The sequence below is a fragment of the Grus americana genome, chromosome 9 (assembly GCF_028858705.1).
Source record: "Grus americana isolate bGruAme1 chromosome 9, bGruAme1.mat, whole genome shotgun sequence".
Classification (NCBI taxonomy): Eukaryota; Metazoa; Chordata; class Aves; order Gruiformes; family Gruidae; genus Grus; species Grus americana.
In genome coordinates, this window is record NC_072860.1 from 22,897,233 (window position 1) to 22,903,992 (window position 6,760).

The following is a 6,760-nucleotide window of genomic DNA, read 5'->3' on the forward strand; positions in this document are numbered from 1 at the left end:
AAAAAAAGGAGACATAAAATGGATAATTTTTAAACATGCTAAAAATAAGTGACCTTCGTGTCATGCCTGAGTAGAAAGAAACCGAAAAATTACCTGCACAGAAGTGGCTTAGAACACGACTATCCTGTTTTTTTTTTTAAATATCCATCAGTGGAACAAGGACAGTGCTGACTTCAGGACTGCAGTGATGCTATAAAAATATGGAATACAATCTCCCACCAAAGTCATATTTTTTATTTATTTTTTTTTTTACTAGCTAAATCGTCTGTACTTGTTCCGTTCAGCTTGACTGTGAACAACTCCACGTGTTTGAACTTGGAAGCTTTTAGTTGTTTCGATATTTCTAACGAGTCTGTGGCTACCTGTCCCTGTGCTGCGCACCAGCGTGCCCCCAAAGTTTGCTGAGGACAGGTCTCCTGCCTGCAAAGCACCGCTTGTTTCTGTTCAGAGCATATCAGCCGGTTACCAGGACCACGCACCCCATAAACCCCGTGTACAGATGTACTAGTTTGCTGCAATATGAAACTGAGAACGTTTTTTAACCAACGTGACCTGACAAAGTAATAGAAAAAAAAAAATCTGCATTAAAAGACACAGGCAGACACATTCTCGTACTTGATCCATAAAAATCTCAAACTCAATTGATTTTTATAACTCAAGTATGCCATTAAAAGGCAAACCAGAACACTTTCCATCCTTTATGCTAAGAAGTATGTCTTATATTGCATCTATGGTCACACCAACACGTAGATTTTTGTGGTCCAGCTAATAGAGCTTCGGCGCATGCATGTGCAATAACAGCTTTCTGTTTATGTTGTTCTAGTATTTATTACCAGCTGGTCCACAACTGACTCTCCATAATGACTTGTCTGTTAGCAAAAATCCCACTGCCTCCAAACCCCCGTTAACGCTGAGGGGCCATTTTCCGCCTGTTACACCTTTAGCTGACGGTGCTGCTCAGGTCTAACTAAAAAGAGAATTTGGCCTCTTTGTATATACTGTGGTTTTTCTCTCATGCAGAGCTTTGCTAGGGCCAGGGGGCCGATTGCTGCTCCTCGGCGCGGGGCTCCCGAGCCTGTGTCGCTCCCCACTCCAGCACTCGCAGCGAGCACGGGTTTGATGTACGCAAACCTCAAAATTAAGGGACAAACGAGCAGCAGCAGCGCTACAGGATCATCTCCCGTTTGGTCTCTAACCACGTCCGCCTTCTCATCCATTTCGTTCTCTCACTCGTTGTTGACTGACAAACAGGTCTGATGGCAGATGTCATGCAACTCAGGGAAACAAGAAATTTGGGAATCTTGAAGAGATTGTGAAGATGTGAGCTCACTAATAACACGTCTGTGTAAATGAACTGATCACCTAGCGTCACATAACTGTTTCAAATCTCGGCTGTGTCTGTGGTATTAAATGTGAACAGAAAAAGAAATAAAGTGCTGAGACCCTTTGTAACCCTGCGGGGTCGGTGGCGGTGGAGGAGCGGGTATGGCTCCGTCGGGTTCACGCAGCGCTGCCTCCGCTCGCTGTGTGGGAGCCGGGCACTGGCAGCAGGCAGGGCTGGCACCCCGGCCGTCGGGATGGGGCACGAAACGGGTACCAGGGTCACCCACGGCGTGCGACACTCCACGGGCTTGCTCCATTCCCTGCAGTAAAACCTGGGTCTCAGTCAGAGGAGGCAATTCTGCATGGCCGCAACGGTCCCGCAGAGGTGTTTTCCTAGCTGAGAAGCTGCGTCGTTGGCTTTTCTTTTTTTTTTTTTTTGCTTTCAAATCTAACTAATTCAGTTAGAGTACGGGGGGGAGATTGGTTTTTGTGGGGGGTTTTTTTATTGTTTTTGTTTTGGTTTTTTTATAAACCAGAATAACAGTAAAACCCTGTGTAGAAGCACTTGATTTCTGCATATAAACTATAAACATACTAATAATTTCATTTAACCTACCACTTCATCAGGCAACACTATAAAATTCAACTATACCAACACTGTGAAATTGCCACAACTTTGTGTACAGAATAGAGTTTAAAACATTTAATCTGGAGTCACAAAAGTCAGAAAGAAGGGGACTGGCTGCTTACGGGGAGGGAGGACAGGATTTCTCCCTTCTCAGTTAGGAAATGGATTTGTTTCTGCAAGTCATTGAACATTTGGCCAAATCTAATAAAAATGCATGCATTTTTCTAAAGAAGAGACTCTTGTGCAAGCAGGAAAATATTTCAGATCTAGCAGGGAACATTCAAACATTTAACGCACACTGTAGCTGTCGCTCCTGCCGTTGGCACTGTACCATCCATCAGCTTTGCTTCCCCCCGAACTAAAACTTTTCTGTACAGAAACGCTGAAGTCAGCGGAGTCACACTTACTGGCGTGCGTTGACTCCAGATGGTGAATAGGGTCTGCTTCTTCAAACAGGTACCAGGGCATCAGGAACTGCTTTTGTATGGAAAACCAGGGCGGGGGGAATCACCTTCACTTTTGTATCATAAAATCAACTGTTGTCAGATGCCTGCAGAAATCTCTATTTATGGATGAACATGGCATTGCTTGCCTCCAGGTTTATCGCCCAAGTTGTAAGAAATAACTTGATCGGGGAAAAAAAGTGCAATCAAGATTTCAACAGCATTTTTTACCTAAGAACAGCTAACTGAAGTCAGTCAAAGATAGGTGTAAGGAATTTGTCTCAGGCCGTAACATGGGGCAAGGTTCCTCCTCCCTTGTCTCTACAAGGTTTTACCCAGGCGGAGCAGATGCTGCAGGCGGAGGGTGCAGCGGGAACAACCTGCCTCGGCAGAAGCAATGCTGGCGCTGCTTTAATCTTCCGCATCTCACCTGCTGCAGCCGCTCGGCGTTCCCAGCGTCTGGCTGTACTGGCAAATACTTTCTAGCAGAGACAAAGTGTTTCGCCCCTTTCCCAGGGCGCTGCTGCAGCACCTCACATTCCTGGCATCTTCTCCCCAAAGCCTTCCCTATCTGAAAGAACATGGTGGGTCCCCCCCACACCCTATTTTGGGTCTGGACGTGGCTTTTGAGATGTGTTTTACACGCAGGGAAGACAAGAGTCCTTACCGGAGCTGGGCTATTCATTAAGCGAGCAGACAGGGCTGCTCCGCAGGAAGATCTCTTGCGGGTTGTTGAACCATAGGCTGCGTTTCTGGAAACTCTTCCCTGGAGGAACAGACTTTGCCAGTCCTGACTGAAAAAAATGTATAGGGGCTTTATGCATCAAAATTTCGCTGTGTTCTCACTGGCTCACGCTTGAGCAGCCCATGTAGGAAATAACTGGAGGTCAATTCATTGAACAGCTCAAGTTTTAAAAGCTTTTCTAACTCTACATCTCGTATCACAGCTTCACCAAGAAACAGGAACAAATTGGCTGCATTTTATTTCTTGGCAACATGTTAAATTGGTGATGAAATAGGTCAAAAGCACTTTACCAGAAAACTTCATTCATTTTAGAAAAGTACCTTTGATGGAGGCATGCACAGGCAGAAAAATCATGTCCTATTGTATTTCTTGCCAAAAATAAAATACACTGGAAAAATAGCACTTACATGTCAAATTTTGAGTTGATAGATATTCAGCATTTATGTAAGTTTGTGTCATTTGCATAAGCCCTGTTTAAAGCAGCAGCTGTTAGGTACCTAAACACCCAGGAGAACCTCCTCGCCATCACGGATCTGCTGTGGCCAGGGTGCTGCAGCAGCTCCGTCCTCACCCGCTGATGCGAAGGGCGAGGTGTGGGGATGCAGGGGGAGAGGGTGGCTGCTGATGGTCCCTTTGGCAAGTTTGAGGGCAGCTGGTCCCGCTCCGTGGGAGACACCCCTGCACTGGCTCGCGTTGATCAGCTCGTTTCCTTACGGGGCTGTTAGCAGTTCCTCCGAGCCCTTCAATCCGTGTTTCCTGATGGGCTTCCATACAGTTCGTGTCATTTGCAAAAACCCTGTGGCCTTGAGGAAGTAAATTCTGACTTGAGAAGTAAATTTGGTATGAAGAAAAAAAAAAAAAATCTGACTCCTCATACCCCAGTGACTGCCATGTTGATACGTGCACGTACCCTGAACAGCCCTCCTCCCCTCCCAGCTGAAAGCACGGTGAGTCGATTTTACCCTCACAACTTTTAATGAACACTATTAGCCCGATTTTACAAAAAGGGAATTAAAGCACTTTAAGCCCTGGCTCAAACCACGCTGTCTGAGAGCGATGGGGTGCAGATCTGATCACCTCCCTCTGGGTGGGTGGGTGGGTGGGATTCCTCGGGCTGGGGGCTGGTGCTGGCAGCTCGGAGCATCATCTCTTTCTACGCTGTGCTGCCGGAGTGCTCAGCACAGTAGCCCGAGATAAGCGTTATATGGGAAATAAGTAACCTCTGGCTGACACCGCGGCCTCTGGAGAGCTCAGCCCCCGGGAGCCTGAGCGAGGAAACCCAGGCTGTGCTTCCAGAGTCCTGCTTCTGCACCCCTACTGCTAGTAACAACCAACGGCCGAGGCAATACCTACCCCCACAGCAGCATTTATCCCTGCACAGGAACCCTCACAGCCATCCCCGGGCCTGTGCACATGCAGGAGCTTCCTGGAAAATCCTCCGGATAATCCAGATAGACCTACACCCGGCAGGTGCGGTTGCAGGAGTCGGCATGTCTTGAGAACACCTGGTGTGATCTACACTGTTTTACACTATTTGCCATCAGGCACGTTTAGCCAGAGTCACACACACCCAGCCGCAACGTAAGCAGCGTCCGGAGGAGCTGGAAGCTCACAGGGCGTTAACGTGAAGCGTCTCTGTTCATTTAGGGAGGTCCATCATCCACGTAGGGCAGTGGTACCCCCCCACCCCAACCCGTGCATCCCCACCCGATGCACCGCAGCAGACTCCTTCCCAGCTCCGCACAAAGACCAGGAACTTCACAGGAGCAAAATAATTTCCTCACGCAGATGTGCTTGCCAATGGCTTTTCACTCTGAAATGTGATTTCTGGCCAGAAACAGGCACAACCTCTAGGGGTTTGGCTTCACGTCCCATGTCCTCGGCCAAACTTTTGCCAAAAGCAGTTTGTTAGATGATGGGGGTCCAGCTTTGCCAGCTCTATCAGATGGTGAAATCACAGTTTTGGTTTCCAGAAGCCCTGGGTCCTGCTGTTTAGCAAAAATAAAGAAACGCAAATGTTAGATCACGATTTGTCTTGTACCTCCAAATTGCGATCATGCAAGTGTAGCGAAAGAGGATGAAGAAAAAGACAAGTTTAATCCATCTTGTATTAGCAAATGTTTACAGGCTGCTGAACGGTAGTCACTTCTGTTTGCTGCTGAGCCTTAGTGCAGTTGTCATTCCAGCACTCAATATAGTACATTACTATTGTCAAACATAATTAATACACTTGGTGGGCTTTTTACAGGCTTTCTCACTCCTCTTCCTAGCAGAAAAGTCTCTGCTCCCTTCCAAGCCCAGCACTTGTGTTTTACTGCCCTTCTTGATCTCAGTTGTGTACTGGTGCATGCCATGACTTGTCAAAAAAGAGCAAAATTCAGAGCTTCTCATTAACTCTATATTTGGGGGGGAGAAGGGAAAGAAAAAAAAAAAGCAGCCTCTACTTCATCTCAGAGCTGTGTACAGTGATGCCAACTGCGAGTTTCTCCCAGTTCTCCGAGTCCTGAAAACACATTGACTCAGTTTTGCTCAGCAAGAGAAGCATGGCTCTGCAGTGCAATTTGGAGAGCAAGAAATGCCTCCAGACTCATCAGGTACACTTGCTCTTGCAGCGTTACCTGCGTGTACGCAGGGGACTGTAAGCGTTGTGCAGTATCCCAGCAAACCGCCTGACGGGACGCGAGCGATCCCCAGCCTCTTTAGTCTTCCCTGTGGTTTGGGCATTCGTGGACTGGTGCCGATGTCCTTCACACGTGGGGGCGGCTCCATGACGTCAGTGGTGAGACCGCTGCCTGGGCCCCCTCTCACCGGGAGGGTACTAACTCCCAAACAGCATCTAAAGCGAGCGCTGACCTGTGGGCAATCCACCACTCTCTTGTTCTGTGCACAAATACATCCTTTTGAAAGCCTACCGGCTGCTCCCCTCGCTGTGCTTGGAGATGAACCACTTGGCATGAAGGCATTTTACTGTTCTCCACGCTTGCTGCCTTTCCCTCGCCGGCAGCGAAATGAAGGCTTGGTGACGTGCGCGGGTCCCTAAGGTAAGATCGCTCTCAGATATAAAGTACTCCACACTCAGCTTCAGAGGCCGCTCCGAGGGCACAGGAGATGCTCTACCAGCACTTGGCCCCATTTTGAATGCGGCTGGATCAAAAGGGAAGAATGTTACATCCTTTTCTTTTTCCTCATGTTCTGATTGATTCCCACGTGATTGCGGTGCTCTCCACAAGAAGGAAAAGGCATGGCGATTTCCAAGCCTTTATTCACATTGTTCTCCGCACAGCCTCCTTCGGCTAACGACCCGGTGCAGCAAATCATCCTTCATTAGGACAGGCAGGCAGGGACTCTAACACCACGAGCCCTTTCTGCAATGAGCCCACAGCACGACGAGCTCCGAGGTGCAGAGATTTAAATAGCTTTAACGCACCAATATTGCAAAAGACAGCAAAAACTCGTATTACAAATCCTCACCAAAAGTTAAGCCAATATTCATGATCACACGTGGTTGCGTGTTCTGCCCAGTCAATAACACCTCGGTATTTTTATCAAGCGGTGACAACGCGATTGATTTTTGTAAAGTTTGCTGTGCTGTGCCAGGGGCACCAGTGTGGGGCTGCAAAA